This window comes from Schistocerca nitens, chromosome 4, assembly GCF_023898315.1.
Source record: "Schistocerca nitens isolate TAMUIC-IGC-003100 chromosome 4, iqSchNite1.1, whole genome shotgun sequence".
NCBI lineage: Eukaryota > Metazoa > Arthropoda > Insecta > Orthoptera > Acrididae > Schistocerca > Schistocerca nitens.
In genome coordinates, this window is record NC_064617.1 from 467,411,326 (window position 1) to 467,433,480 (window position 22,155).

The window sequence follows — 22,155 nt, forward strand, 5'->3', positions numbered from 1 at the left end:
TCATTACATTTGATATTCATCACACCTTGTACCTGTTACCAATCAGCACACCTTGTACCTGTTACCAACTGTGCTAAGTATGGATGATGCCTGGATTGGATGAGTGTGGGTGTAATTGCAAACTCATGCTACTTAGTGAGTTAAGGTGGACTTGCTTACTTCAGCTTCGTACCAGAGGCTTGAGAACGGCAGATGCGTTTAAACCTCAAATGTGGCTTGAGACGCCACTCAGGAGCGTTATCTGTCAGTGTTTTCGTTACGGTCGCCCTTGCGATTGGTTACTTCAGACCTACGCGACGGATGCATTTGTTCAAATTTTAGGCACGGAAAAGGTGTAAAATTCTGAGTATGGGTAAACAGGCGTCACGTCATCTGTCATATGATTATAGGGGGCGTCCGACTGCGATGAAAAATTCTCCGTTTTGATTGATCCGTTGGCACCCTCCAAGTTTTCTGGCGTACGTACACGGAGGCGATGCAGATACGATTTTGTACAGAGTTAACAACTATTAGAACAATCGCTCAGATGATCTTTTATGAGTATGATGTGCCACTTCCGTGCGCGCTTATACAGCGATTTTGGACTGGAATTAGCTCAGATGTTTCGGGTTAGGAACTCTCTGTAACTGTAAAGTCATTTGTTAGAAGCTTTATGGGGCTCTCGCAAGTGCTGATTCTGCTGTTTAATTTCACTTCATACGTCCTATTTCCGATTGAGTGTAGTGATTCCTTTCACTATCAAGCACAAATTAGCTGTGACGGGTCAACTTTGTCTAGAAAATAGTGAATATCATCTTCGATGATTCCAAGAACGTTTGGCTCTTTGCATGTGACCATATCTGCGTCCATGTTGCATGAATTATCCAGCCTACTACCCGCTGTATAATGAAGATTAATACGTTTGATCGTACGGAAATAGTTTTAAGATTTTTTACGTGTTATATGATTAATGAATTTGAGGAGTACTCTGCACTTTGTGAATAAGTGTCCTTTATGAAATGAGACCTTTACACTTTTCCGCAATGTACCTACCAGCAGGCCTTCCCTGCTCTTAAGGTCACTGATCTTGGATGCCATGTAAGAGTAAGTTACTAGGTAGCGTTTAGTTAAGTTCAATCGCTGATCGGTTGATATGAAGTACTATACACATCGTAGAATAGCAGTCTTAACTAATTTTTTCTTTCAGAATACTATGCGATTGATGCAGACTGTCAGACAGAACTACACATCTTAGTTTTAGTGATGAAGTGTGATAGAAATAAAGAATAGTTGTATAATGAATATTGAAGTGACTTTTTTGCAGCTGATAATGAATGGTGATGAATAATGATGAAGAGTATGCTACTATGGATAATGAAGTTTTTCTTTACAGGTGATGATAATAATGGAGTTATGGTGATATGGATAATGAAGTTTTTCTTTGCAGATGAAAATAATGATGAAGTTAATATATTTACTGTTAGTTAAGAGATGCTATGTAGTTATTTAAGTATTTGTTGCAGTTCGTTTTGACAGTATGTTTTATATCGTATGGTATGATGACTGAAGGTTTTGGAAAGGACAGCTAGAGAACATATATATTTTATACACATTTCACTACCTGTTAATTCGAAGTTAACTACTTTTCAGCATAATATGCGTTTCTTCTTTCAGTTTCATAGTCCATTTTGTATATTTTTCAGGAGAAATTATTCATGAAATTAATGTGGTATAAATAGTTGTTTATTAAACCTATGTCGTTTATAAATGTGATCACATATACTCTACTTGTTTCATAACCTTGCTACAGCTCACTCATGACGAATGACGTTACACTTCTTCATTTGCAGCAATAACTCAAAAGCAAACAAAGTAATTACCAGTCCCAAATAATGCTACTAGTTTAAGAGAGTTCTGAATAATACTGATCAGCTCTGAATAGTATGTCACTTCAGTAATGACCTCTGAATAATACAAAAAAAAATGCTTTGTAACTGGCCAATGAATGCCACTGTTTATTGTAATAAGATTAGCTATGATGCCAATGATTACTATAATTAGATTAATTATGTATAAATGCTATGCCAATAATTAACTCATTTTCAATAATGACTTCTGAATAATACAAAAAAAATGCTTTGTAACTGGACAATGAATGCCACTGTTTATTGTAATAAGATTACTTACGATGCCCATGATTATTAATTATGTATAAATGCTATGCCAATAAGTAACTCATTTTCAATAGTGACTTCTTAATAATACAAAGAAAAATGATGCTTTGTAGCTGGTCAATGAATGCCACTGTTTATTGTAATAAGATTACCCATGATGCCAATGATTACTATAATTATGTGAATTATGTTAATACTATGCCATTCATTAACTTCTATTTTGAATGATGACTTCTGATGGTTTGTAACTGGGCAATGAGTGCCAATAATTACTATATTCAGCTAATTTTATGAACATTATTCTGTAATACTATATACATGGTACAGAAATGTTCAGTAACTGGGCGATGAGTGCCACCAATTACTCAAATCAGTTGTTAGACTAATGTCATTCTCAATGAAGACTACTATGTGACTTAATGTCCTTCACCTTCTGACCTAATTACAAGAAATTACTGAAATATCCATTTGTCCTCTCTATCCTCATGATCATGGAGCACTATATTTAGTTTTTTGACTAATTCTACGTTGGTATACTTTACAAGAACATGGTGTTGACACGACATGCTGTCCACCACCTTGAGCGATGGAGATGTTATTATGGTCCCACTGTTTGGTGTACCTAGTGTACTACCAAAATGATAGCATGGAATATTATTACGACATTTCAGTGTCTTGGCTACACTGATTAATACTTCAAGGAAAAGAGCTTCAGATTGTCTCACTTGGTGTTGTGCTTCTGTAGAAAGATATGGACTTTCAGTGCAGCTGCGTGCAACCTAAAGTGCTACAACCACGACGCAATCCTTCCCATTCCTTTCCTAATTCTTGTAAAATGAAAAAGACATATACAGTGCGTGTGCACTTCATTTCATTTATTAACAAGGTCAGTTGTCCTAAAAATACTAAAGACTTCTATCGTGCATGTGCACTTTATTTCACTCCATGAGATGTTCATTTGTTGTAGAAAAATACTAGAGAGTTTTACAGTGCGTGTGCACTCTATGCCATTTGTTAATATGATTTGTACTCATTTTGTGATTTCCGGATATGTTCTGAACTTCAGTGCGTGTGCACTTTTGTCATTTATTAATATGATTTGTACTCATTTTGTGATTTGCTGATATGTTCTGAACTACAGTGCGTGTGCACTTTTGCCATTTGTTAATATGTTTTGTACTCATTGTGTATACATGTTGTGATTCCCAGATATGTTCTGAACTTCAGTGCGTGTGCACTTTTGTCATTTGTCAATATGATTTGTACTCATTATGTTTATTTGATGTAAAAATGTTAGAGAGTTTTACAGTGCGTGTGCACATTATGCCATCTGTACTCATTACGTATACATTTTGTGATTCCCAGATATGTTTTGTACTACAGTTCGCGCACTTTCGTCATTTTGTTAACATGATTTATATTTATTGCTTATACATTTTGTGATTTGCTGATATGTTCTGAACTACAGTGCGTGTGCATTTTTGTCATTTCTCAATATGATTTGTACTCGTTGCCTATACATTTGTGATTTCCTGATATGTTCACTACTACAGTGCGTGTGCAGTTTTGCCATTTGTTAATATGTTTTGTACTCATTGTGTATACATTTTGCCATTGCTTGATATGTCTGTACTCAGTGCGTGTGCACTATATTTTATTTCATGTTCTGCACTTGTATATCTGTAAATATTCTGTGATTGTAAAGTTAATTAATTATGAAAAATTTGTTGCTCAGGGCAAGTCCAATTGACTCACCATCACTGCCAAATTTTTGCCCCCCCAGTGGAGGGTTATGTAAGGTGTATGCTTCGCCGGCGATGGGCGAAGCATGTCAAAATCTCTGACGAGAGAGTAGTTTATCGTTAGTTGTTGCTTGTCGCGAGTCTGCGCTAGTCTGCGCGAGTCGACAGTAGAAGTCAGTCTGCGCTAGTCTGCGCGAGTCGAGAGTAGTCAGTCGTCTGCAGTAGTAGTCGGTCAGCTTTAGTAGCGAGTCGACAGGAGTAGTCAGTCGGATACGGTAGTAGGGAGTCGGCATGCGTCGGCTGTGTGCTCTGGTCGCGACTATGGTCAGGACTCTGGAGGATGAGTATTGTTGTAGAAGGTAAAGAAGCAGCCTTGCGCATATTTAATACTGTATGTTAATTGTAATTTAATTTGTCCAGAAAAATGTCCCAATAATAATTTTTTTATAAAGTAACTCTTTTAAAGAAATGTATTCATTTCAATTTAAAGAATTTTTCCACTCTTTTGAAGAAAAAGCATTCATTTCAATTTAAAGAATATTTCCAATGCATTCCTTCCAAGAATTATATATATATATATATATATATATATATATATATATATATATATATATATATATACGCCAGCATTGCACGAAGCTGTGTCGATAAATAAGAGCAGATATAGTTGCAGTTTATTGAGGTAAGAAATTTTGCTTTTGTTATTCAGAATACAGGGCCGAAGGTCAGCGCTGCTGTCCTTATAAAATTTACCATATATTATTATTTCTTTTGGGAGGTTACATTTCGTTCATGGTTCATTAATTAATTGATATTATTGTGTGTTTTTGGTTAATTTTCATTTATCAATTTTGTGGGGAGTTTAAGCTTGGCTCCATTTTGCATTATTATTAAACATTATCTTTGTTGGGAGGTTACACTTGGCTCCATTTCAAATTTTCATTTAATTAAAATTACTTCGGAGAGGTTACAAAGTCACAGAAGGCAGCCGCCAGTGCTTTCCGCCAATTCTCTACGTTGTCTTTGCCAAAATGTTGTCTTCATAGCCAGCGGTTTACGTGAGCAGAGATCAAACTCAGAGGGAGAGAGTTACTGGCTGTATTGTGGGTAATCAAACATTTCAAATTGAAAACGATGCAGGAGCGTCTTCATTGCCCCTGAAGAATGCGGATGAGAATTGTCTTGAAGAAGAAAACGCAGGACAGTTACGTAAGGTTGGTTGCAGAGCTTCAGGCGAAATTTCTCACCAGGCCCGCGTACTTGGCGGGAGACACTATTGTTCTAGGTATCTTTATGTGCACCTTGTGTGCTCAGAACTAAAAAGAACGACGTAACGCGATCGACGGGCGTACTAGAGACACTGCCCAACACAGTTGTGCGAAACTTCATCGGACTTTCACTGTGGTTTCCATTTCGCGACCGATCGTTCCTTACTTTTCGAATAAGCCTCGTACATTCAGTCAGTTTTTTTTTTTTTTTTTTTTTTTTTTTGTTTGGATAGTCAAGAAATGGTGGTCGACTTTTAACATGATTAGGGACTAGGCAAAACAAACTGTTCTTGCCAGAAGACGGACCCTCTTTAATTAATAATCGTTTGTTTTACTTTTTAATGTCTCGCTCTCAAACACCTGCGGTGGTCACGTAATGTTATTATAAATTCACGAATCAGTCAGCTATTTCATAACTGAAGTGTAATGCGTTTGACTCAGTGCCAGTCTAAATTTGACGTGAAGGAGTGCTGTTTCTAGGGGTGGACTTTATTCATATCACATTTCCACTGAGTAACTCATTCGAGTGAGTATAATTAAATTAATCACATATATGTCTATTACGATTATTAGAGAACCTGCACTAACCTGTTATAACAGAAAGATAATTTTTCTTTTAAATTTTTAATTTCCAAATCTCTAGATTGATTCTTCTGTGGACTGCGTGTAAATGCGAACCTGTCTCTAAGTACGAAGTATTTCGTATTTCGTGTATGTTAACTTATTCGAAATCATTCAGCGTATAATGCAATGAGAACATGTGGAAATGTAATGTTTAGAAGGTGTTATATCTATTAAGCATTCTCCATTTTCCTATCACTGGTAATTCATCTCCTTAGTCTAAATTTATTCAATTATTGGACATGCTCGCTTTTCTCTGTACCTTGGTAGGTTCAAAATATATATAGACGGGATACCACGTTATGCAATAGGACGATATGAATCTTTAATGGACCGTCGTTAAGCAGGGGAAGAGAGAGAGAGAGAGAGAGAGGGGGGGAGGGGGGGGACCATTACTACACCAAGATGATGGCGGGACTGAAAGCTTGGGCCTGGTGCGGCTGTAAAGTTTATGATCCTAAGGACTTCCCGATTTTTCAAAGCATTCTGAGACGCAGGTAGGACTTGTTGGCGAAGTAACGCTATAGCATGCTTTCAGAGTACGTACTTATGACGGATTACATTAACAAATAAAACTGAAAACATACGGTAACCTACTGAAATGGATCATTTAGTGGTTTTCTGGAAGTGCGAGAATAGAGGGTATGATGATAAAAAATGTAAGAAATTCTCTCAATAGTAAAATTCTGCTCAGTAGAGGAAGGTAAAGCTTGTTAAAAATGTAAGTAAATACAAGCGAATAATTGAATTCTAAACATGAAATGAGCCAGTGGATGAGGAATATCAAGGTTGGGACATACCTCTACGAAAGTAAATATCGTACAGATCTCAGTGCTAATGGCGAGTAAATAAATGTCTAATTGTGGGCAGGTAATAACATTTTTCATACACATTGATTTAAAAGTTCCGTCATCAGTACGGTCTATGCCTACGGAATTCGATGTACAAGATTTAAGTGACGATACAAATAGCATGTTGTTGTTGTTGTGGTCTTGCAACTCGCTATGCTACTCTAGCCTGTGCAGGCTTCTTCATTTCCAAGTAACTACTGCACCTTACATCCTCCTGAATATGCTTGTTCTATTCATCTCTTGGTCTCCCTCTACGATTTTTACCCTCCACACAGCCCTCCAATACTAAATTGGTGATCCCTTGATGCCTCAGAACATGTCCTACCAACCGATCCTTTTGTTCTGGACAAGTTGTGCCACAAATTCCTCTTCTCGCCATTTCTATTCAGTACCCCCTCATTAGTTACATGACCTACTCCTCTAATCTTCAACATTCTTCTGTGACACCACATTTCGAAAGGTTCTATTCTCTTCCTCTCTAAACTATTTATCGTCCACGTTTCACATCCATACATGGCTACATTCCACACAAATACTTTGAGAGACTACTTCCTGACACTTGAATCTATACTCGATGTTAACAAATTTCTTTTCTTCAGAAACGCTTTTCTTGCCATTGCCGGTCTACATTATATATCCTCCCTACTTCGACCAACATCAGTTATTTTGCTCCCCAAATAGCAAAACTCATCTACTACTTTAAGTGTCTCATTTCCTAATCTAATTCCTTCAGCATCACCTAATTTAGTTATACATTCCATTATCCTCGTTTCGCTTTTGTTGATGTTCATCTTATATCCTCATTTCAATACACTGTCCATTCCGTTCAACTTCTCTCCCAGGTCCTTTGCTGTCTCTGACAGAATTACAATGTCATTGGCAAACTCCAAAATTTTGATTTCTTCTCCATGGATTTTAATTCCTACTCCAATTTTTTCTTTTGTTTCCTTTACTGCTTGCTCAATGTAAAGATTGAATAACATCGGAGATAGGTTACAACCCTGTCACACTCCCTTCCCAACAACTGCTTCCCTTTCATTCCTCTCGACTCTTGTATATGCCATCTGGTTTCTGTACAAATTGTAAATAGCCTTTCGCTCTATGTATTTGACCACTGCCACCGTCAGAATTTGAAAGAGAGTATTCCAGTCAACATTGTCAAAAGCTTTCTCTGAGTCTACGAATGCTAGAAACGTAGGTTTGGCTTTCCTTAGTCTTTCTTCTAAGATAAGTTGTAGGGTCAGTGTTGCCTCACATGTTCCAACATTTCTGCGGAATCCAAACTGATGTTCCCCAAGGTCAGCTTCTACCATTTTCTCCATTCGGCTGTAAAGAATTCGTGTCAGTATTTTGCAGCCGTCAGTTATTTAACAGATAGTTCGGTAATTTTCACATCTATCAGCACCTGCTTTCTTTGGGAATGGAATTATTATCTTCTTGAAGTCGTAGGGTATTTCGTCTGTCTCAAACATCTTGCTTACCTGACGGTAGAGTTTTGTCAGGGCTGGCTCTCCTAGGCTGTCAGTAGTTCTAGTGGAATGTTGTCTACTCCCGGGGCCTTGTTTCGACTTAGATTATTCACTGCTCTGTCAAATTCTTCACGCAGTATCATATCTCCCATGTCATCTTCACCTACGTGCTCTTCCATTTCCGTAATATTGCCCTCAAGGACATCGCCCTTGTATAGAACTTCTATATACTCCTTCCACCTTCCTGCTTTCCCTTCTTTGCTTAGAACTGGTTTTCCATCTGTGTTCTTGATAGTCATACAAGTATTTACTGTCAAAAACAGTCTCAATCACAATTTATTTATTCCGGTGACCGGTTTCGATCATTAATATGGTCATCTTCAGTCCAATAAGTAAAAACATCCTTCTGGTGGTAAATCACTAGCGATCTTACTCATTTGTCTGAAGATAACCACAGTACTGGTCGAAACCGGTCACCGGAATAAATAAATTGTGATGAAGACTGTTTTTGATAGTAAATATTTCTAACAACACTGATCACTGTTCATTCCCACAATGCATTCAAAAATAATTCACACAAGTGTACGCAGTATCTATCTTACTGTTAGTGATACGTATATGCCTCTACATCCTTACAATTTGTCCTCTAGCCATCCCTGCTTAGCCATTTTGCGCTTCCTGTCGATCTCATTTTTAAGACCTTTGTATTCCTTTTTGTCTGCTTCATTTACTGCATTTTTATATTTTCTTCTTTCATCGATTAAATTCAGTATAACTTCTGTTACCCAAGGATTTCTACCAGCCCTTGTCTTTTTACTTACTTGAACGTCTGCTGCCTTCACTATTTTTCTCTCAAATCTACCCATTCTTCTTCTACTGTATTTCTTTCCCCTGTTCTTGTCAATCGTTCCCTAATGTTCTCTCTGAATCTACAAACTCTGGTTCCTTCAGTTATTCCAGGTCCCATCTCCTTAAATTCCCATGTTTTTGCAGTTTCTTCAGTTTTAATCTACAGTTCATAATCAATAGATTGTGGTCAGAATCCACATCTGCCCCTGGAAATTTCTTACAATTCAAATTGTAAGACATTAAATTGATAAGACAAATAACATATATACTCTAAAATCAGTGGAGCGTGAAGAGTTGATGAATTTGACCCTGTACATTTGTATCCCGTGTGACAACACTTCTTCCCTGCTGCATAACTTGCCGGTATAAACTCATGCAATCTTTAATGAAACTGCATCTCCCCACATCAGAAAATCTGTCGCCATTTATCACAGGTCGTTGAAGCTTGTGCGACACTGAGTCCATGTTATTTGTAATGTAACGTGCTTACACGAAAGATAATGACACACAGCACGAAAATAGACCTTTTTTTGTTTTTTTTATTTGCAAGTGCTTAGCTTTCACGAAACTCGATTGAAAAACAAAATTTGAGCTTCACACTTCTACCCATACAAGGATAATGAAATTCGTGAAATCTCTACAGAATTATCCTGTACGTGGATTACGTAGCATACATTTCAAAACTTGAAGAAACGGACATAGCTGTTCTTCTCTACTGCAAATTCACCTTTCAAGAAGTTGAAACAAACTTCTTCACAACTAAAAAGTATCCCTTCTGACTTCTGGCTCTTCTTTCATGTGAAGCAAAAATGTGAGCGTTAGCTGGAAACAATAAAGTGCACTGAGAGCTTCGGGAACATAAGAGGTAAGGAATAGAATAGCGTGGCGGTCGCGGCCCAGATTCAGCAGACCATGACTCAGAAAGAAGATATTTACACATCATGAATTAATCATTTATGGGTTGAATTTCAGAGGAGTGCGTTTTAAATATTGCGACGCGAAGTTCTTTCCCCTGCTCCCTGCAGAAAACATTCCTGCTTCGAGGAAACGAGTGAGTAATTTGTTCCAGCAGCGAACTGGAGGGATAAATTACTTCGTTTTCATCAATTTAAATGTTATTATTAAGATGGTAATCTTTTTATAATTGAATTCTTCGGTTGCCTTAACATTTCATTAAATCATGAATAGGTCCTCTTCGACATTGCGCGATTGTGCCATGCAGGGAAATGTTTAGGAACTTAAGTTTAATATTTATCTGGTTTAATGATCTATCCCAGTTGTTTCTGTCAGAGTAAACAAGCCTTCACAACCATAAAGTTTAAAAAATGTTTATAACCACCATGTTTGTGTAATAAGTCATGAGCTTGAAATTTAATGATCAACCCTTAGCATAGAAAATGCAAGCACTAATAAGTGAGATATGGGCAAAGAAACGCACGACAGAGAACTGGAGAACAATGTTTATTCAAAAGTTAAAATGTAGAAAGTACAGCAGGAGTTCAGTTTTCAATTAATCAGCCTTGCACCCAACTATATATTTCATTTAATCTTTCTTGACCGTATTCGGATTTCTGATACCCATTAAAAAAGACAAGTGTCCCTCAGGCATTGCTTTCTGCCTTTCTATCAAAGAATGTTACTCTGCTGCAGTCAGAATTAGTACTTATTCTTAAATATTTCTCCCACCTATACCGATATTACTCTGTGATTATTGTCCTCAGTTTGGCTGACTGTGCTTAAATCTATGGCTTAGTCCAAATTTCCTCTGGTGTAGAAACTTACCATGAAATCATATCATAATTATTCTTATTGATTTATTATTATTTCTAAAGTTTAAAATAATAATCACTCCTCTTACTACTATTATTATTATTAGTATTATTATATGGGAAGATTTACCTTTAACAATTAGTAAACGACTTACAAAATTCGTGTGACTGAATCTACGAAATCAGTCGGTAAAATCCTTACAAAAATACACAGGAATTCCATTAAATGAACTGCATCGTACCCACCAGGTTTTCTCATCGCAAACCTCCGAATTCTTCCTCTTCACTTGACAATATCTGCCACCCCTATCTTTACACCTTTTTAACTGCATTATCTTCCTTATTAAAATCATCTTTATGATTCCTAAATCTTTCGGCTTCCTGATCTTGTTCAAAATATCCAACTATTCCTGACGATTTGCTTTGGACTTTTCTTAACCTTCACGTATACAGGCGTACGACTCATTAGTACCCTGATTCAGTGGCTTTCACTGTATGGTTCATCTACGCATTTTCTTCTGTTTAAATACTACCCCCAGCGTCTCTTGCTATAGGCACAGGGAGGGCTAACTCTAGTGTAAGCTTATGATTTGTGAAGGACTGCCCATTTTTCCGCTTCGGCCTTCAAATGTCCTATCACTAAATTAATTAATTTCTAATAGTCCCATTTAGAGGGTAGAGATCCCTCAAATGTTTATTTCTCCTTCAGGCTCGAAACTAGGGATAGCCACGTGAGTACCAATAGCCGAATTAAGCTATAGAAACTTGGAACATTCTGACCTCATACATTATGAAGTTTCTTGAACAGAATGACCTCCTGAATGCCAATTAGCATGGATTCAGAAAATATCGATCACGTGAAACCCAGCTTCCACTTTTTTCAGATACTGAAAGCTTTGAATCAAGGAAATCAGGTAGACGCAGTAAGTCTTGATTTCCGAAAAGCTTTAGACTCCATACCACACCTACGCTTATTGTCAAAATTGCGATCACGTAGTGTACAAAGAGATATATCTGACTGGATTGAGGACATTTTGGTGGGGAGAACGCAGCATGTTATGTCAGATAGAAAGTCATCGACAGATGTAGAAGTAACTTCTAGTGCACCCCAGAGAAGTGTGTTGGTATCCTTGCTGCTTATGTTGTGCATTAGTGATCTTGCAGACAATATTAATAGTAACATCTTATAATGAGGTACTGTCTGAGAAAGCTGCATAAAAGTTCCGACATATTTTGATAAGATTTCAAAGTGGTGCAAAGATTAGCAAGTTCGTTAAAATTTTCAGAAATGTGAAATTGTGCACTTAACAAAATGAAAAAAAATGTAGTACACTATAACATAAATTAGTCGCAACTGGAGTCGGCCAAGTCATACAAGTACCGGAATGTAACACTTTGTAGGGATATAAAGCAGAATGATCACACATAGGCTAAGTCGTGGGTAAAGCAGCTGGTAGACTTCGGTTTATTGGTAGAACACTGGGAAAGTGCAGTCAGTCTAGAAAGAAGATTGCTTACGAATCACGCGTGCGACCCATTTTAGAATGTTGTTGAAGTGTATGTGACTCTTATCAGACAGGACTAATAGAATATATTGAACGTATACAGAGAAGGGCATCACGAATGGTTAACGGTTTGTTTCATCCGTGCGAGAGTATCACAAAGATACTGAAGGAAGTGAACTGAAAAACTCTTGAAGATCCCGTAAAGTACTCCGAGAAACTATATTAACAAAGTTTCTAAAAGCGGCTTTAAATGACGACTCTAGGAAGATACTACAATCCCCTACGAATCGCTCACATAGGGATCTTGAGGTTAAGATCAGAATTAGTACTGCACGCACAGAGGTATTCAATATTTTTTCCAGCACTCCATAGGTGAGTGATACGGGAAGAAAGCCTAAAACTGGTACAATGGGACACACTATGCATCTCACGGTGGTTTGCGGAGTATAGATGAAGGTGTAGAAATTCTTGCCACCACTCACTCAGTGGCTGTGATTTGATCTTACAAACTTCGTGGGGTCACTGCGAAACAGTTTTGCTTATTTCATGGTTTTGTGGCCTTACCGTATCATCTGAAAAAATCTAACACTGTTTCGCCTCCCGTCGCCCTATGTTAACACTACCATCTACTGCAAACGGACGTATTGATGTATGAAACTCAGACCTGTTTTAACACCTCCTGGAAGTGGTTCTCGATACATTCCAACCGACCAAACAGTGCTCCTTTTACCATCCCTTCATCTGCCCCCACAATATGAGCACTCTTTGTTGTTTTTTTCTTGCAGCACCTTTTAGACATGCAGTTCGTATGTACCTGGTATTTAATTTTTTCTGATTCACAGTATTTTTCCTCCAGGCAACTAAGAATAGTTGCTGATTGTGGAATTCTGATTTCTCGATATATTGGTAGATACCTCTTTCAAGCGTTCTTTCCTTCCGAACAAGGTCAATTTGAATGTCTCTTGCCAAGTAATAACATTATTTTTAATTGTTTCTTCTTGACTACGATTCTCATGTTCCCTATCTTTTCACTTAACTTTTGTATATTCGGTTTTTTTTTTCTTCCCTAGACTCACGAATATGCTGTTCTAATCCAGAATGCGTGTTTACCAACTGAGTGCTTACAAGGGAACTGTCCAATCCAACATGTCGAAACCTATCCTCAAATGTTTTATACAGGAAGAATACACTGAAAGGAACACACTGGTAAAATTTTAACTGCTAAGACTTACGTCAATTATCTAACGAGAAAAAGTGTTCAAAATTGCCAAATTCGTAGCTCGCCAGTTGGCTGCCGTAGAGAGCAGACTGCGCATGCACAACCAGGCGGGTACATTGCCTTGGTTGGCCGGAAAAGGGTAAAGAATAACACGGCACAGCGTGTACGTAATTGTAAAGTGAATTTCAGTTTCCGTTGATAGTTTTTCTGACATAATTCCTTGCAGTTACTATTCACCTGAATTTGCAACTCAATAATTAGCTGTTGCCTTTGTGCTATCGCTAAGTTTTAACGATGGAGATAAAATTGAGTTAATTTACTTTTGTTTTCTTCGTATGTACTATATAATAACATTTGTCTTCTACATCTACATCTGCATCTGCCTGACTACTCTAGTAGAGCGTTCTTGAAATCTCCTTCGTAACAAACCTCTATTATTCCACTATCGAACAGCGTGCTAACAAAACGAACATCTGTATCTTTCCGTGCAAGGTATGATTTTCTTTATTTTGTTATAATTATTGTTTCTCCCTGCGTAGGTTGGCGTCAACAAAATATTTTCGCAAAGCTACTGATTGAAATTTCGTGAGAAGATCGCGCCGCAACGAGAAACAACTTTGTTTTAAAGACGTTCGTCCCGGATTCTGTATCATTTCGAGACACTATGTACCCCATTTCTCAATGATACAAAGCGAGCCCTTCTTTGAACTTCCTCGATGTACTCCCTTGATACTATCTGTTACGGATCCCACACCGAGCATCAGTATACCAAAAGAGAACGGGTAAGAGTAGTATAGACTGTCTTTTTAGTAGATCTGTTGCACCTTCTAAGTATTCTTCCAGTAAAATGAAATCTTTGGTTCGCCCGACGCACAACATTGTCGAAATTTAAGTTGTTCGTAATTATAATTCGTAGGTATTTAGTTGAATCTACGGCCTTCAAATCTGATTCATTTGTAGTGTAACGGAAGTTTAACGGATTCCTTTTAGCACTCATGTGAATGACCTCACTTTTTTCATTATTTGGGAGCAATCGCCAATTTCCGCCTCATACATATATCTTATCTAAACCGTTTTTAAATTTTTATTTTATTTTCCGATGACCTTACTAGACGATAAACAACAGCACCATCTTCAAACTAACCTAAGACAGTTCCTCAGATTTTCTCCTAAATCGTTTATATAGATAAGGAACAGCAGAGGGCCTATAGCATTACGTTGAGGAATGCCAGATATCGCTTCTGTCGATTACTCTGAACTGTTACCTCACTGACAGGAAACAACGAATCCAATATCATAACGGAGACGATATTACATTACCATGCCTTTTGATTACAATGCCCTCTGGAAATTTAGAAATACGGAATCAATTTGAAATGCCCTGTAGATGGCACTCAACACTTCGTGTGAGCAAAGAGGTAGTTGAGTTTCACAAAAATGATGTTTTCTAACTCTGCGTTGACTATATCCAGTAGACGGTTCTCCTTCGAGGGAATCCATAATGTTCGAAGTCAACAGATGTGCCAGAATCCTGCTGCATATCGACGTTAATGATACGGACCTGTAATTTAGTGAATTACTCCTAACTTTCTTGAATATTCGTGTGACTTACGCCGCTGTCCAGTTTTCGGGTACGGATGTTTCGTCGAGCGAGAGGTTGTATGTAATTGTTAAGTAGGGAGCTATTGCCTCTTCATACTCTCTAAAGGATTATACAATCTGGACCAGAAGACTTGCTTTTATTAAGTAATTCGAGTACTTCACTACTCTGAGGATATCTATTTCTAAGCTGCTCATTATGGCAGCTGTTCTTGGTTCGAATTCTGGAATAGTTACTTCGTTTTTCCACGGGTTTCTAAATTTCACTGGGATGTGAAATCCAATTAATGTTTTCAACAATGGAAAGATGAAATGTGAAGAACGTGATATACAATCAAACTAGTCTGCTTCTCCTGAATTCCTAGATATGTTTTATTTACTAGTTAATTTCCTGGACGCTCATTCGAACGATTTCACTTCGGTAGTAATTATGGAACCGTTACAAGAAACAGCAAATAATTGACGATTCCGTGAACAGCAGTTCGAGTGATGGTTCTTGTGCAAATTAAAGTCATGAACAAAAACACGTGGGAGGTGACGCAGTGTTCAAACCCGCGTCTGGCCATCTCCATTTAGGTTTACTGTGATTTCCCTAAAGTGCTTCGGGCAAATGCCGGGATGGTTCCTCAGAAAGGGCACGGCCGACCTCCATACCCATCCTTCTCTAATCCGATGGGACAGATGACCTCGCTGTTTGGTCCCTTCACGCGAATCAGCTAACGAACCAAGAAAACACAGTACTATCCTAGGCTAAAGAAAACGTGTACGGTAACAGTTTTCAAAGAGAGAGGTCTGTAAATCTTATGTTAAATGAAGGAGGGAGAAAACGCATATAGTTAAGCAATGTGAAAAGCCGGTTTCGTTTCATAAAATCTGACAAGGAATGCTACACATGGAACAAAAATTTCCACGAAGTGTGAAATACATTACAAAATGAAACTCACAAAATTCTCGGAGAAAAACTATTCAAAATATTTTGAACTGCCAATGGACCGCTACAGGAGATCCCCAAGACTGAACCCACCGAATTGCAAATGAGATTAACGTTACTGATTTCCGGGTTTACTTGACCTACGTAAATAGATTCAGGAGATTATATGGACAAGGAAGGGACACGGGACAAAATTACGCTGTTTACTTCAAGCAAATGTGTAAAGAGATGAGATTAATGGTAATACTATAGAGAAATTCGTACCCGATATAAAGACGAAGGTACTGTTTATACTCTAAAATGCTGTATATAAAGCCAATGTGTCAGATTTCGCAGGTTTTGTGCAAGAACTGCACATAAACCACACTTTATCATTTCGAGTGCAAGGAAGACAAAGTCGCTTGTGCACTCGATGAATGCCATAACACACAGTCGTAGACAACATGACCAACGGTGTGTACCGGTTGATTCCTTTTCCCGCAGCTTTGTATCTGTCTTCAGGAATCTCAAGGCAAATTAAGAGCAAAACTTAAAAAAAGGACAGTTTGTTTGCAAAAATCTTGTAATCGATGGAGCAAAATGCGGAAAATGGAACAGAATAATCTTCAGTATTGAATCCAAAAAGTGTTGTTACCAGTGGTAACCAGTAATCTGTTGCTTCTGTAGGACTCTTGGGATGGGAGTAACGTGACATCTGTTTTTAGGACAACGAAAAGGTTTATCCTCTCAATAAAGACATTTTTCCTCACTGTAAAAAATTTTTCAAAAGAAGTGTTGGACATTATAATTTCTGTCATTTCTGGTTTATCAGCAGACTAGTTAAACTACAGTCACTTGTGTATTGTCATCTTGCACCACCAGATTTACGAATTTTTTCAAGTGTGCCTTGTACGCAGCATAATACGCAGAAAAAAATGTCACGATCATTTCTTACTCCAGCCCGGTTCTGTCTAAATAACGGTGGTACTTACTGTGATGTGTCTAATGCATTACGCTTGTGTGTATCCAATAGACACTTCGCATTTTGCAACAGCTATTGAAAATAATTAGAGGATTTATTCATTGCTTCTGAAATATATATTATTGAAAAGTGTTTGTAAGACTTGTGCTACAGAAACTGTTAGAAAATATTTCATGACAACATACTGAAGTCACGATTGCTGGAATGTAACTTGATACAGTGTATTGATTGTCTTCCCTCTGGTAGTCACTTATGTAACTACTACATCTTCAGTAGTTTAGTTGATGATATGAACTGCAAGTTAATCAATAAATTTATGATTTGACACATTTTCAGTGTGATTTAAGTGCTTAAAATTCGCATATGTGCACTTTGGACTTCGAACTACGCGGCGCTACGTTTTCCTGTCATCGCTGCGTCTGATTATTCATCGATTCGCGTACCAGGAGAGAATAGCTCTACAAACATCTGTTATTATCGGTTTTCCGTATGGCACAAATTAATAACTTTAAAAAAATACTTGCGGTTCGCCTTAGCAGCTAAAATTTTGACTGCATTTCTGTCGATGTAATCTTCCTTTAAGAAATATTAAATATTTATTAGTGCCTTGTTAGACTAGTTAACTCAGTTTTTGTATATTCCTTCTGCTGACCAAAGTGACAGCTTAACTGTGAATACGAATTGCCTATCTTCTAATTAAGTCTAGCTTTTAGACTAACAATATGTTGGTCTAAGTAACTATTTTAATGTGTACTCCAACAGTCTACTCTGTGATCAAGTTCAGTTTGAAAATATTAACCTGTTGACCAAACTTATTGCCCAACTCTACCATCATGATAACGCATTGTGTTGTTGTTTTTGTCTGTGAAGTCGATGGCCGAGGGGGGCTCCCTTTCTTAAGCAGCTAAATTGATTGACAGCCTACGGCCATCCCAGTGTCTCTTCGCCTCTTCGACTTTCTGACGGCATCGCTCGTGCAATTTTACTCTCGCAGGTCGCTGAAGTATGGCCAAGAGCTCTGTGACCGCCCCTGGCTCCGATGTACAAGCACATCACAACCTCAGTTTTCAGTTAATCAGCTTTACACTCCAACAAACACTTGATTTAATATGTCTTGGCAGTATATCTCTTATCTTTTGAGTAAGCCACAAACAGATTTTTGAGGTTTTCGATAAGGAATTAGCAGATTCGGAGGTCAGCAAGCTATATATTGAGCGCAATCACTTTCAGCCGTCCTGGAAAAAAGTTTAACTTGTCAGTGATAAAGATTATCCCAGGAATGGGCAGCGCCGTAAGTAATCTGCGGCTAAATTGTCAGATCTTCGTAGATCGCAGATATCCATTTACCTTCCAATATCCACAGTATTTATTAATATTCCGAAATAAGTGAATTTGTCTTTCATACTGTCAATAATATCGATGTGGGATTCGTGAATTATGAGTCGCACAGTTTATTTATATCTCTTGTGGACTTCATTACTCACACAAGCGTAACAGTTCTTGACACTAAAGGGGTCAGTCTGTATATTGACACTTAATCTCATTACATATTAACCAGTTAACACAACGATATTGATTTATTTTTCAGTTAAAATATTTGTCGTAAGTAATTCAACTGTGGGCAGAGATCGTCTTCTCCACCTTGACCGTAGGTTAGTGCCTGGCAGTGGTCGGCTTACTATCACTGGGGGCAGCGACAAAGATGCTGCCGTCGACATGTACAAAAATGCTGTCCTCTTTAACGTACCGGTGCACAGTCTGATACAAAGAGAAGAAAATAGGTAAAATAAAGACGAATAACATTCAAATATGTGCTTCTGGTGATGGTACTACTATCATGACAGTAAATATAAACACGGGTACGGAAATCTACGAAATAAATGTTTTGAAGTTGTCAGCTGTTCCCATTATCTAGGTGATCTGAAGGGCCAAAGAAACTGGTATAGCCGTGCATATTCAAATACAGAGATATGTAAACAGGCAGAGTACGGTGCTGCAGTCGACAACGCCTATATAAGACAACAGGTTACTGGTGCAGTTGTTAGATCTGTTGCTGTTGCTACATGGCAGGTTATCAAGATTTGTCGATGAAATGGAGATTTTTCCTTACGACCATTTCACGAGTGTACCGTGAATATCAGGAATCCGGTAAAACATCAAATCTCCGACATCGCTGCGGCCGATAAAAGACCCAGCAAGAACGAGTCCGACAACGAGTGAGGAGAATCGTTCAACGTGTCAGAAGTGCAATTCCTCCTCAGCTTGCTGCAGATTTCAATTCTGGGCGATCAACAAGTATCAGCGTTCGAACCATTCAACGTAGCATCATCGATATGGGCTTTAGAAGCTGAGGGCCCACTCGTGTACCCTTGATGATCGTACAAAAAAAATGGTTCAAATGGCTCTGAGCACTGTGGGACTAAACTTCTGAGGTCATTAGTCCCCTAGAACTTAGAACCAGTTAAACCTAACTAACCTAAGGACATCACAAACATCCATGCCCGAGGCAGGATTCGAACCTGCGACCGTAGCGGTCTTGCGGTTCCAGACTGCAGCGCCTAGAACCGCACGGCCACTTCGTCCGGCCGGCGATGATCGTGCAACGTAAAGCTTTACGATCTCCTGGGCCCGTCAACACCGATATTGGACTGTTGATGACAGGAAATATGTTGTCTGGTCGAACGAGTCTCGTCTCAAATTGTATCGAGCGGATGGACGTGGACGGGTATGGAGACACCCTGATGATTCCATGGACGCTGCATGCCAGCAGGGGACTGTTGAAGCTGATGGAGGCTCTGTAATGACGTAGGAAGTGTGCAGTTGTAGCGATATAGGACCTCTGATACGTCTAGATACGGCTCTGACATAAGCATCCTGTCTGCATCCATTCCTGTCCTTGAGCATTCCGACGGACTTGAATTCTGACATGTGCCTAGTCATCTAATGCTTCATACCTTCACAAGCCTACAAAAAAAAAAAATTCGGATCTCTGATACGCCGTATCTGTGACGTATTTTGTTCCAAAGATGGGCAAACCAGCTATTAAGCAGGTGGTCCTAACGATTTGGCTAATCATTGTACGTAGTTGTACAAACGTAATACTCAATCCCAATGCTTAGATTTCCAATGAAAAGCACTTACACAGGCACTGAACTAAACAGCATCAGAATGTACGTCAAACCAGTTATCATTTCACTGAATCTAATCTGAATAGACACTCAGTTTCCCAAGTGCACTAAACAACTCCCTAATAATGAATTTGGCTTACCAGTGAGACAACGGATGATCAGATATGCCTTGTAGACGCACTTCATTGCTGTGCACTGAAATAAAATTACTTGTTAATGCCTCTTGCCATGTGCAGTGCAAGAGTATTACGGACGCATAACACACAGTTAATAGTGGACTTTCGCGAACTGCGGAGGAAGTCGGCAATGGGTCTAAAATTTTGTATAACCAGTTCAATAGCAATGGGATGTGGGGGCTTAATGTCTAATAATTTTAAAACTGTTTCGGTTCAGTTGTAAATGAATCAGCGAAATTAAATGAGTGTGAACAAGACTGCGCTATTGATCGTTGTTACTCCAACATGAATTCCAAACAAAAGGTTTTCGAATTAATTCCTTTGCTGAAACTTCAAACGTTTATAAAATTAACTCATTCAACATAATTTACATTCAGTTTGCAAAAAACATACTGAAAAAACAGTACGAAATAGTCAAATAATGCATGTTACGAAAATTAGAAAGCCAAACTGAAAATGTTCCGGAAAAACGACCTCCAACTTTGTACAAAGTTAGCGCTCGTGGCTGGATATTATCTTCTTTAACACATTCCAGGTTACAACAGCAACATTCCGAAATTAGACTTCCAAACCCGTACTCAAGTCTGATTCGAATCGCGCTCGGCACCCAAGTCTCTCTATCACGCGGAATGATTACTTGACAAAAACACAATCTTTGGAATGCAGAGAGTCTCGTTCATACGTGTACCCAGGGAAAGTATCTTCTGTGGACAACATCGCAGGCAAAAATGTCTCTTCTCATACTGTAACAGCCTCTCAATTGCACACTTCCCAACTGTACATTTTGCGATACTTTTTACTCATTACACTTTACTAAACACTTTCTCCTTTAGACTTCTCATCATTCGCTTCCGAGTCAAAGCTACATACGAGACCTAAATTTACATGCCCCTATTTCTCTAACGTTGCCCTATTTCTATACTTCTTGATATCCACTTCTTTAACAGTCCGTGCCCGGTGATCAAAGCGGGTGCTAGCGGTCATAAATATATATAGATATCATCTGGGAAGACATGATTCCCTTACTCTTTATTTGGCCGTAATTTAGCAGCTTAACTTTTGCATACTTGTTCCATTTATGACTGTTGATATTTCCGACCTAAGGTGCAGTTTCCCACACCCAGAGCGAAGTGGCGATCTTCCACATCTCCACCAGTTTTTAACAGTACTGACAGTAATAACAGTGGCTTCTAATATCGATACACTTCCACAGATAAAATCTTTTCTTAATGAAATTTGTGCAAAGATTGTATGCGAACGGAGGATCCACGATCTTTAGTATACTGCTGTAGAAAAGTAGGATGGTCCTTGGAAATGATGGTATGAGGTATACTGAATATGAGCTGTGATACTGCTCCGGGCGATATGTTGTGATGAAGTTTATCAGAATGGTTACATTAATCTGTTTCCATTAAGCCCCTAAACAGTTAATGGCCTTCAGTGGAAATGGCGTAACAGTAACGAAGAGGTAGAGCGTAAATTAGAAAGATGGTAAAGATGATCTAACATCAGTGACTGCACTAGCGTTTGTCCCGCTGCCCCCCCCCCTGCACCACTCTCTCTGTCTTTCTCTTTCTCCCTAACGTCCCCCCCCTCCACCCCCCCCCCCCCCCACCATCTCTCTCACTCACTTTTCGCGCGCTCGTGTGTGTGTGTGTGTGTGTGTGTGCCAACTGGAGATCAGGAACGGAAACATCCAAATTAGCTGAGAAACATCACCGCTTTCTAAACGGACGGTTGAAGCGAAATGGCTTAATGCGTACAAGTCTAGTAACCACGTGATGTTTTTCTAGGCGACTTTCCAGCACTTTACTAATGAGCACACTTTTATCTGATCTCAAGTCTTCCTGTCTCTTTTGACGAAGTTTTCAGAAACGTAAGTAATTAAAGCTCGTAATGGTTCTCTTGTGGGAT